At 40.3% G+C, this 12,535-nt stretch overlaps 1 long non-coding RNA gene across 3 annotated transcripts; it reads right to left on the bottom strand.

Moving 5' to 3' along the window:
• Positions 1–7,982: 7,982 nt before the first annotated feature.
• On the bottom strand, positions 7,983–11,903 carry LOC133124468 (uncharacterized). 3 transcript variants are annotated; one of them, XR_009708320.1, is made up of 3 exons: positions 11,830–11,893; positions 11,637–11,707; positions 7,983–11,045 (listed from the first exon to the last, which is right to left on the bottom strand). It is a non-coding gene; the product is annotated as an uncharacterized LOC133124468 (long non-coding RNA). The 3 variants fall into 3 exon arrangements; XR_009708319.1 differs by having other exon boundaries at positions 7,983–11,707; positions 11,830–11,903; XR_009708321.1 differs by lacking the exon at positions 11,637–11,707.
• Between the last annotated feature and the right edge of the window lie 632 nt (positions 11,904–12,535).

Genomic DNA, 12,535 nt, shown 5'->3' with positions numbered 1-12,535 from the left:
TTTTAAAGCATAAAACCAGAGATGACTCAAAAGGAAAACTTTAACAAAAAAACTATTAAAGCATGCTGCACTGTTTAAACCAGGTGTATAACAGATCAGGAATTCAGACTGAAATATTTTATATGGGAATTAATTAACTTTTTGACTTTTTTGTTTGTTCTTGGAGCAACCCCCATATTTGCAACAAAAAAATGTATTGCTTGCCAAAGAATGTGGATAAGAGCATCAGCTAAATGACAGAAATATAAAATGCAAATGCTATTGTACTATATTTGCCCTTAAGTTGTCAGTATGCTTATTTTGGCGGGGCCTACTCCATCTTTGAACTCTCAGTGTTTCAGTCCTCAATTGACTTACCTGGATAAATAGATGTAAAATAAATAGATGTAGTTTAATGGAAAATAACGGATCAGAAGAGCTTTGAACTTGCTATCTGGGCCATCTCTCCATGCGGGATAGATTCCTCTCTCTCCATTTGGCCTCTTACCCCATCTCTCCTGGGGGCCTTCCAGGTTCCAACCAAATATATGTCAGATCAGAGTCCAGTGGGGCAAACAGGAAGCGGGACCTTTTAGAAAAATCATAACTCTCTGAAGCAACCGCATTTTCCCTTCTGCCACATATTGTCCTTGTCTCTTTGTTCTACAAATATTTATAATGCTTGTAATTAATATGATTAAACCATATTTTTAGTAGAACATTGAGATTTGAAATACTTTAAGGGCACTACTTAGTAGTGAGATTACTATTGACAAGTTGCTCTGTTGCCGTTTAAATGAATAAATGAAAATGATGACTCGACTGATCTTTGGCCCTTTTTCGGGGTGTGTGTAAGGGCTGGTGGGGTGAGAAGGAGAGGGGAATGCAGACGATGCATTGTCAGAAACAAGGGCAGGAGGGTGTTCTCGCCATGAAGCAGGTCAGGGTGCCCCTGAATGAAGAGAACAGGAAGGACCAGCATCACCCTGGATACTGCGTAAACAGCAAAGAACCGGCGGCCGCCCTCGCCAAAACACGCGGCTGTGCTGGAATCGGGAGTCCTTCGCATGCATGCATCGACCACAAATGGATGTTTCACTTAATATCTTATGGATTTCTCCTGACTGGCGATGGCCGCTCACCATCTGATCCCACACCTGTCCTTGATTTTTCTTCAGGGGTGGATCATGCCAAGTCCTTGCCTATAACACCTGTTTTCCACCAATCACCTTTACTGATTATATACTGAATAACTTTATTCATGCTAATTGTTGTAAGCACATTTTTGGTTGACAGCACAACATACAGGGCGGCCTGTAGCGTAGTGGTTAAGGTAAAGGACTGGGACATGCATGGTTGGTGGTTCTAATCCCGGTGTAGCCACAATAAGATCCGCAAAGCCGTTGGGCCCTTGAGCAAGGCCCTTAACCCTGCATTGCTCCAGGGGAGGATTGTCTCCTGCTTAGTCTCATCAACTGTACGTCGCTCTGGATAAGAGCGTCTGCCAAATGTCAATAATGTAATGTAATGTATATTGTATACAATATATGTTTACATTAAATTGTGTTTTGTTGTAATCTCATCTTCCGTTTCCAGAAAGGTACTGACCTATATTTGTCCACTGTATTTGAGAAAAATGGTTTTTCATTAAAATAATGGTTGGAGCACTTAGTTGCCTGGATATGATTGTGGCTCTTCATCAGAAATGTATTAAAAAAAGGTTTATTTTGTAGTCTGTATCTTATCAAAAGTTTCCTCTAGGCAATGTCATTACGGTTACTACTGTGGTCTTCTTGGTCAAGGAGTAGTTAGCTACGATGCTATCTAGCACCAAAATATATGCATTTTAATGACAAAAAAATGAAAGTATTATGAAAGTTAAGGACCTCAGCACAGTTTATGTACAAAAAAATAAATAAATAAACGTCAGCATGTTGTTGTAAGGCACCAGAGCGAAAATTCTTAAATAGTTAAAGAAGGCAGATAGACATTTGGCAGCTGACCACCCCTAGCAACAGTACTGGAATGTTGTGCTTGGAAAATGTCACTTACTGTATTTTAACAATTGAGGGAAAGCTGATCCCATAGGATCAATAACATGCTCAGCATATTAGAGTGTATATTTGACGACGTGAATGTAGGAGGAGTGAGTAGTTCAATTTAATGGTAGGAGTCTAATCGCCTAAATGAGTTTACCACGCATTTGCCATAATCTAACTACGTTACATTACATTACAAGGTATATAGCAGACGCTCTTATCCAGAGCGATGTACAACAAAGTGCAGATCGAATACAGGGACAAGTGTGAAGAGAAACAGGACAGGAGTACTACAACTGTTAATAATGATTATTACAATGGCTACTGCTACTAATAATAATTCATGCTAACTTACATACAATTGTGAACACAAAATACAATATTGCACATTTTAATACATCGAAAAAACAAGACAATGGATTAACAATGGCATACTGGAACTGGTAAAAGGAACCATGTGATTCTATAGAAGAACCCTATCTAGTTCAAGGGTTCTTTGTCAAGTAAACTTGTTCTTTGACGGGCCTTTTCAAACTAAATACTTATGATACTTAGACTAAACTAAAGAAGTAAAACGGGTTTTCTAGTAGTAGGTATGGAGCGATGTGTTGGTATGCAGTCTGAGAAGAGACACGTGATCAGGTCAGATGACTGATTTTTGAAGTTGATATTACGTTGTAATAGAAAAAAACAATGTGTTTATGAATGCAACTTCTGAATTGTATATTTTTGTTCTTATATTGATATATATTATATATTATATATTATATATTGATGTAGAGAAATGGTATCAAAGATTGTTAGAATATGCCTTTTATTGTCTCTGTTATGTTCCTGTGTTCTGTGTGTTAGTTCATCATTGTTTATTATCTTTAGTCTTGTAATTTATTATTTTTCATATTCATGTCTGGTATTCTGTTTACATTCATTAGTCTTTGCACTCATCTTCCCCTGTGATGTCTGAGTCTGAATGTTCACTAGTCCAGTCACTCCCTTGTCTGGGTGCCCCACTATTCAGTTGTTTACGGTAGTTCCAGGGTTCAATCTTCCTTCCAATCTTGCATTCCTTACTTTCCTGCTTTCTCTCCATTTCATGTTTGTACATAGCACTAATATACTAATCCCAACTAACATATAATTTGTACAGTACTAATTATACTAACACACTAATATGTTTGTCAAACTAACAAACTAACATTCATTAGTTTTGGGTATTTGTAATTTAAATAACTTAACTAACTTACTAACGCATCTCCAGTTTCAATTCTGTTCTGTAACTCCGCCTCCCTATTCTATCACTGATGACTTGCTTAGTTTCAGCGAAGTATTCGCACCTGTCTCTCTCCATCTCTGCATCTCCTGATTCTCTGCAATTGTCTACTCTCTAGTCCGGAGCCGTCTGTATTACATGAATCCAGTCCACGTTTTCGTTTCCCCCTCGTTATTGTCCTATTACCCTTTCATGTGTCTCACCTGATTTTTATTTGTTATACTGCCCTCACTCCCATGCCCTCCTAGTTTGTCTCATTCCCCTGTGTATTTATACCTGTACACTGCTAGTTCGTCTTGTCCTGTTTTCTTGTCCTGAGCCCTTGATTCCTTCCCCCAGTTCTAGCCTCCTTGTTTCCTTGTTTCCTTGCCCTTGCCCTTGCCCTTGCCCTTGCCCCTGCCCCTGAGTCCTTGCCCTTGTTTATCTGGTTTTCTGGTTTTGACCCCTGCCTGCTTCCCTGGACTCTTCTTTGCTTTTTGGATATTTGTACCTCTGCCTTTTTGGACTGGATTTTGACTTTGGCTTTTTTTTTTTAATCTGCTCTGTCTGCCCCAGCTGTTGCTATTAAATCCGCCATTTTTTCTTCACCCCAGTCTGCTTTTGGTTCCTCTGTTCCCCCCGGCATAACAGTCTCAGTCTCTGACTCGATACAAGTTGTAAGCAGTTCATATGGCACGGGGGAACCTGCTATTTTACTGGCCTGCTTTGAAAATAAGAGGTAGATATGAATCTAAAGTTATGTTCTTGCAAGCAAAGTGTTTGTTTATCAATCAGGCATCGCCTTCTTGCGGTTTCATTATGGCAGGTTTTATTATCTTATGAATATGAACACAACACTAATTTGAACGCAAGACGTCAACGTCTCAACAGCGTGGATGGTGTTAAGCAAATTTCTTACCTTGTCTAAATATGACAAAGAAGGAAGAAATGTGTGTGCATTTAATTGAGAGATATGTTCAGTTTAATCAATCCAGTTGCCTACCTTTAAGAGTTGAATTCCTTTACATTTACATTTTCATTTAGTGTTTGACTTATGTCTTACATTGTCTGAAGCAACAACTCCACCGGAACCTGAAATACCACTTAACGCTCAGGTACCTGCAACTCCACTGGGACATAACAACAAAACTGCAGGTAGGGTTAATATAAGTCTGATATCTGAAACTACTCAGACAATGCTTCCGACACGGTGAAAGAGATCCTCACTGACGTGGATTAAGCACAGAGACTGTGTTCCGATACCTGAAACAATCAAGCAGGCTAACCTTGAAGGAAATATGAGAAACTGCCAGGAGCTGGCACATCGAGCCGTGAGGCATTGCTCACGGCCTGGTCGACGGATGATGAATGTTTCCACGGAGACTGGGAAAAGGCTTTTTTGGCAGCAGATTCTGTGTTTTTGAGCGGTGGACTGTGAAGTCAGCAGCTAGTGCTCCCCTTTTAATGCACCCCCCACCATCCCCATCTCTCTTATGTACCAGGTCATAATTCTGCCAAGGGTTCAGTCAATATTTAATCTGTGGCGGCAAGCACCAGCACCATCATAACCAATAGCTGTCTGCCACCCACCTGCCCACTACTAAAATATATTTGACCCCTCCCCCATCCCTCTATTGTCTACTCAGAGAGTGATGACTGTGTAATGTAAGTAGAAGATTTGACTATAGGGGCATAGCAAGGTGGCGTCATGGCCTTGACTTCATCCACCATAGGGTGACTGGCCGTTGACCATCTCACATAGTCTTGATACTTTTTAGTATTTTTATTTTATTATCTTCAGATATAAAACCCATTTCCAAGACAATCCTGGCTAAAAAGCCAGTACCATGTGTGAAGCCCTCCTGTTCCATTTTACGGTCTTCCCTTTTGCCTTCCAACAGGTTGATTGGTGGGCGTAGTCCCTCCACAAGTGGCACCTGGAGCTAGTTAATTCCGGGTTAAAGGAGCCCCAGTGTTGCTGCTTGGGGGGTATTAAATCTCACACCTGTCGTACGATAGACGTCTTGGTTTGGTTTTTGCACCGGCAACATTGCTGCACCGACTACATTCAACACTGCTGTCATACTGATATTTCATACCCCATTGTAACTTACTTTAAATAAATAATTAGTTATCCTGTAAGCCTTTTGTCGCATGTCTCATTTTCCTGTTCATGATTAAAATGAGGCAGTCGTAACACATGTTAACATAAAGGTTTTGACAAAACAATATTTAAATGAAATAACTCATCCTTTTTACCTTGACCTGGCTGTCAACAGTTGCCCGCTCATCCTTGACCATGAAGGAATAATTTTACAGTTTTCCTGAAATAGTTTTTTTGTCTGTTTTTTATATTCTTTTATGGTGGATGTGTGAGATAAAAGACAATATTGTGATGGGGAAAACCTCACATAACCTCCTAGTGTTACATGTATAACAGATAAACAAACCACCACAAAACAGCAAAACACACTGTATCTGAAGAATCTGCAACTATACTCAACACGCCTAGACCCACAATTCCCTATTATTCCTACCAGTGGGATCCTCCCTTCTTGGATCCTGTTGCTGGACTCCTGTGACTATGATCACATTGTATGTCAAACATATTATGCACATGAAGAGACGAAGTGCAGGCCCCATTGCCGATTCACTTGTGAATTGAGTAGCCTGATACAGAATAAAGACTGACTGATTGAACTCAGGCTTATGTTGATTAATTATTTTCCAGTGAAGCAAAGCTGGTTTGAAGACATTGAGACTTAATTCAAGCGAAGTACAAAGCTGGAAACGTTTCTCTATTGTTTAGAACAATCATGGGCAGAGGTTTGGCAAGAAGGACCATGATTCAATTAGATTCTGCTCTCAGTTATTAGCATAATCATACATTTCAGTTACATTTTGTGATAAGCTTATGAATCAGAGGTTAAGATTGCTTTTGTGTCCCTATACAAAGCTTGATTACAGGGGTCTAATTTACAATTAAACCAGCATTCGACAAAGTAGCTAATAGGGTTGGGGTCATTTTTTGCCACAAAACCTTGTATTTTTTTGGGGGTGGGGTGGGGGTTGGTTCTAATATTAGTGAGGCGCCAAGGACACTCCTGCAACCTTGATCAGTGAAATCCAGCATGAAGGCTCCAGACTGTGTCTGTTGCATTACGATTGCATTGACACTGGGCCACGCACGCCAGATACATTGTGCTGAAACTCCCCAACTGGTGTTCGAAAACTGAAAGTGTCAGAATACACTGTGAAGGTTGATTTGGAAGAAAAAATCTTACAATATGCATTCCACACAGGTTATTGAGGTTGTGTCCAATAATTGCCATTTACATGGTGTGACTAACTGACAGCACACCTGCAACAAAAAGGTTGCGTTGGAACAAATATACATATTTGCTGCAAAAATTTGTGAAAACATTAGTGTTCAACTGGGCACTTTGGGCTTTCTCTGTTGCTGCAGGTGTTAAATGTTTCTGTCTGGCTCTTATCTTAGGCATTACAGTGTCCGTCTGTCAGCACTTGGCAGCTTCTCATGGCCTTCAGATGGTCGGCTCCCACTAGAGACGAGGGGGGAAAAAAACAAGATGATCCTTGAAATTCAGGCCACTGCTGGAGGACCTCTGACCACTTTCTGTAGGTGCTGGAAAATGTCCCCAGAGCTTTGGATGGGCCTGTGGATGAAGAGAATACTACAGACCCCTGTGGGAAAACTACGTATTTCTCCTCTGTAAAAAAAAAGGGGTGAAACACTTAGGGAACAACTATGGCAAAGTTTTGCAAGTAGACAAAGTTAGATAAAACCGCAAAGCCTTAAATACAGCCGTGGCCTTCACTCCTAGTCCTGGAGAGCCGCAAGGTGTGCAGGTTTCTGCTTTCGCTTTATTATCAGCAACCAATTCAGTCCCAGGAAACCAGGTGATGTGAGTTAATTGTGTAATTAACTGCTTTAATTGTTCAATTAAGTGCTGAATAACAACAAAAACCAGTACACCCTGCGGCTCTCCAGGACCAGGAGTGAGGACCACTAAAATACTATCTATGATTCAGTGGGATGGGCAGAATTTCAGATGGTTACATCACCATCTCCAAAGTAATTTCAAAATGGGGAGGTCCTACAACAAATGATCCTGTAATCTTCCCCAATGATGTCAATAATTGCCCACCAACAAAAGCCAGAGAAAGAGAAAGACACTGACTGGTAAAGAACAAAGCGTTTGACAGCAAGTTTATGGGCCATGGGGGGCTAAACCAGCCTCTTGTTCCAGTTAAAAGGATTTCAGAATTAATTGAGTCAGCCCAATTCCTAATGTAATCTGCTCTTTCTTCAGGCAATTAGTCATCTACCAGCCTTTATGCTGCTGGCACTTTGAAATCGAGCTTGCTTGCTCCCTAGAGCCCCTGCACATGGGATATGAAGACAACAGCTGCTGTTCAGTCGAAGCAACCAGTGAACTGCACATTAAATGCCCATGTGAAATCAAGTCCAACAGAGCACATTTTATCCCTTTGTGGCTCGTTATTTAGCTTGTAAATGAACACTGAGCAGTGAAGTTTTTATTCATTTTCACATAAATACTGCAAAAAAGTTACACAATTACCACCCATAATGTGGCTATGCAGGGCATACCCAAAAAACAAAAAAAACCTAGTGCATATCAAGAAGTTATCCTTTTGGCTCATTCAGTTCAGAAAATGAAAAAATTTAGAAATCAGGGTTGAACAGATTTATTTAAGCAAACACGAGGACAGGCCAGTAATGCATTCTGTAAATACCTTAGTTAGTGGTTTCATGTTTACTTTAAACTAGCAGAGAATAAGGTCGGCACAGTAAACTTACACTCCACTGTAAATGTTTACATTTGAACAGGACACAAGTAGTACTATTCTCTAGAGTGAGAGGGAAAGGTGCGTATGTCTTTTTATACTGGTAGAAAATAAGTGTGGTTTAACTGCATGACAACCAGATATGAACTGTTCTCAGCAAAAATAAAATGAAAACCAAAAACAGAAAAAGCACTGTGACCTTCCCCAGCTCCCCAGCAGAGGAACAAGATCAACAAACAGCCCAAATGAATGAAGGCCTAAATGAAGGCCACTTACAGGATTACTGGTGGAACACCTGCAGGTCTAGGAAACAGGTTGGCAAGGAAATGTCAAAGACAGCTCTCTCTCTCTCTCTCTCTCTCTCTCTCTCTCTCTCTCACATGCACACTCACATACACACACATATCTGGGCAGAGAAGGCCTGATATGACAGGAACAGTTAATTACAGCACAGTACTGACCAATTTTTCAGCCTTCTTCTAATCAGCTTGATCAGAATACATAATACAATCCTTTGGGCAGCAGACAAAACACGGCTCCACATCTGGAAGAAAAGAAAATGGTTGACAGAGTGTAGGGTGATCTTGTGCTATGATCTCATCATTCAAAAGCATTGATCTCAAACTACACTCCTGGAGGGTTTCTGTAGATTTATGTGCTTCTCTTTCAATTTATTGTCAATTTATTGCTTTAGCTGTCAATTTATTGCCTTTCATTAAAATTATTATTTTATTTTATTAAAGTATGTTTCCACTTAGCCTGAGTAGTATCTGTTCATCCAGATAGTTCATCTGAAACGTGATGAGTTTGCTTGGTTCTTTGTCCTGCGGCTTCAAATGACCAGAGATTAGCAGTTGCAATCATAAAATTAGACAGTAACTTTCCATATATAGTCTTGCGGTTTCACATGAACATGTGCTTAATTTCCAGATGGTTCTAGTGAACTAGCTTTCTTCCACGAAAGGTGGACTAATATATGAAACTTGAGAGGTAGTGATATAACAGGGCTGAATGCAACTTTTGTAGCTTCAATATAGTAATTTGTCAGCAATTAACTTAATTAACAGCTTCAAAATTCATGGTAAATTCATGGCTAACAGGCCTAATATATTCAGTAGAACTAAGTTGTGATCACAGAAACTACTCATGGTTGCATTCCACCAAGTACGTCAGCACCTCCACGGGACTCTAATTTGGTTATTTTTTGCCCCTTTGAAGCCACATGATGAAGTGCCCATAAGGTCCATTTTAACTCAGTGAGCTACAGCAAATGTCTACAAAACCCTATCATATTTTAACATAACTATCTGGATGGAGAGATACTACTCTAGGTAAGTGGAAACATACCTTAATTTCATTTTTGGGTGAAGTGCCCCTATAACTGATCAGTGACTTAATTTAAATACTTAAGCCAGCATTGCTGTGGTTTCCCAGAATTTGAGATCCTTATTCTAATCGGAAAGGCATTAGGTAGGCCACTGAAAGAACTAGATGACCACGGTGCTTTGTGGAATTGACTTTAAACTGTTGTTTTTGATTAGAGTGAAAAAAACAAAAACAAATTAAAGGTCATTTTCAGGTTCTTTTAATGAAGATATTTGTGTATCTCTAATTCTTTGTGATGCTTGTGGTTAACACAAGGCAGAGCTCTCGCAATGTACAGATTACTTAAAGTAGTGCAGTACTTGGAGTTCATGGAAGCTAATTTGAGGGGGATAGATGTTTTTGACCGGCAATTGAGATGCAATGAGACACCACACGCTAGCAGTTTCAGATACTGCCATCAATCCAGTGCACTGCAGCCTGTGAGTCATTGCACCAGGCCAAAGTGCTGAAAGCAAAATTTAACGGCTTTCCAGTGTACAGCTGCCTAATGCGCTGCATAAATGAGCTTTGAATTTAAGAGAGCAATGTTGTTTCGCCTCTGCCTGAAGACACAATCTCCTTATATAGCCTTCTGATCACAAGATCGGCCACATCCTCTGTGTGTATCCTGGTAGCCGTCATTAGCATACACTGCAAAAAAAAAACTCTAGCATGGCGCTATTTCCTACGACTAGGCTCCCCTGTCATGTTCTTCCTCTGTACAGATCAGATAATAATATAACATAGTGTCTTCACAAGAGGACTGTTGGCTCTATCTTCACATCTTTTTCCACCGCAGGCTTTTACATCCATTAAATTTAAGTGAAAACCAAAAACCTCACTTTCCTAAATGTATGCAGTCTGAAGCATCCAAGCCAAAATAAACTCACCCGCATCAATCACCCACCTATGTCTCTAGACTGCACCTGCCACCCCAATCTGCCAGAGGAACTCAAGCCTGAAACACGGCTGTATTGAAAGCCAAGCACACATAGTTATTAACATGATTCATGACGGAATTGCTCTTAATGATTGCCCTAATGCAATCTCATTTTTTCACCTAGAAGCCACCAGCAAGATCGTTGCATGCTACTTGCTAATTTGCAATTTATATTGCTATTTGCACTGTGATTTATACTGTCCTGGAAGTCACTCCATGGGGGTCATAAGCTTTTTTTTTACTATTTAAAATAATTCTGTTATGATTAATGATGAAAAATGTATCATGAATTAATGTATTATTTAATAATGGATATTGAAGTTCATTTGAAATAGCCTGCCTTCTCATCCGAAATAAAAACAAAATCTGCAATAGCATGTGAACACTGTGCCATTGCAGCTGTAGCAGAATACCAATATGTGACCTTTTATTTCCAACCTTCGATATGTGTTACGTGACCAGAGTCGCCAGCAGACACCTTCTGGTCTTCAGGAGTGGGGTCACGGACGGGGACCTCGATGACAAGTGACCTCACACTTGGGGTATTTGACAAACTGACACTCCTGTCATGTTGAGTGTCGAGCTCAGCTTGTCAAATACACTCAGTGTAAGGACCTCCATGCTCACACAGGAACCTGAAATCCTGTCAGCGTTAAAAAAGAGGAAGCAATACAAGGTCCAATGAGAACAGAGGCTTTGTCATGAAACATGCTTACACAAAGCCAAACTGCAGCTCAGAGTTAATGAAACAGCTGCGCTTTTCAATGACATGTCTCAATTACGTTTAACACATTTGCAGTATATATTTCACAGGCTTTGGCTGTAAGGCATGAGCTGAACCATAACATTAAATAAAATGGAACATGTTAAGGAGTAACTTTCTGCTTTATACAGTATATAATATCATTTGTAGACATTCAAAAATCTATGTCTTCATCATCAGTCATTAATAATAAAACACGGAGTGGAAAAATGAAAGTTCCATTTCCCGAAAAATCCTCACTCACCCCTGTTCTATATCGGCTGGTGTCAATGAGCCAAACACAGGGGTGGATAGGTTACCTTATCACTGACCTCAAACTGATCCCAGGCCTTTTTATTTGTGTTTAACATAACTGTACAATCATGGGCATTGAAAACATGGATTGCTGTACCCATCAAGAAGAAAAATTGCCTTGTTATCCATTGGCATCAGCCTTGGAGAGCCACCGAATTTACAGTTTCCATTTGTTACCTAGCAATGAATCCATCAATGCAGGTGAGTCATCTCATCTGGTTTCTTGGGTCTGAATTGGCTGCTGATGGCTGATCAGTATGAGAATTTCATCAGTATTAAATTCAGGTTCAGGACCTTTAGAAGTGAATATTAAACTCCTGATCTCCATTATTTTTGTTTCGCAGGCTGCCGTGGTGTCCACAGTACTTACCTGCCAGGCCCGTCTGTCTGTATTCTGTGGCTGCAGGTTCGAGAGTGTCCTCTCCATGGTGCAGAGCTTCAAATTATGCATGGGGTGCTGCACAGCTTGTCCTTATCAGGCAGTTTTACAAAGAGGAAGTTGACCACGCAGTTAGAAGACAGGAAGTGGCCACAACCAGAGTGGCACTGTCGCAACAGTCATTGCACACAGGGGAGGAGGGGTGCTTTTAAAAAAAAATGTTTTTAAGACCATTGGTTAGCTTTTGCTTACTACACTTTGTGCGGGCATTTAGAAAGGATACACCTTCTTATGTTCTTATTATCATTTCATTAGAATTGATATATGATCATGTTAAAGTAAAGTTGGTGGCTTATTTTCACATTTCATTTTGTTTCAGCAAATGATCGTGATTCACACACAAAAAAGAGGGAAGGGCATAACAAAAACTAAAATTAGACATTTAAATACAGACTTGGACTAAATATTAGACACTTTCATACAGACACACAAAAGGATGGGGCTTAATTCTTTGGGGTGGGCTGGACGCAGTAGCCAAGCTTGTGTGATACAGTTGACTGAAGCCACAGCTTGGTCTGCCATGAAGTCCATCGCCATTTTACAGACTGCTTCTTAGCTCTGGCCGACATAGCCCAGGGCCTCTCATTGTCATGTGTCACACCTCATTTTCAGGGGCTCCATTCCGCCAGCAGAGGTT

This window comes from Conger conger, chromosome 3 (genome assembly GCF_963514075.1).
Source record: "Conger conger chromosome 3, fConCon1.1, whole genome shotgun sequence".
Classification (NCBI taxonomy): Eukaryota; Metazoa; Chordata; class Actinopteri; order Anguilliformes; family Congridae; genus Conger; species Conger conger.
The sequence above is the reverse complement of the archived record's forward strand: the minus strand, read 5'-3'. Positions and strand labels throughout refer to the sequence as shown.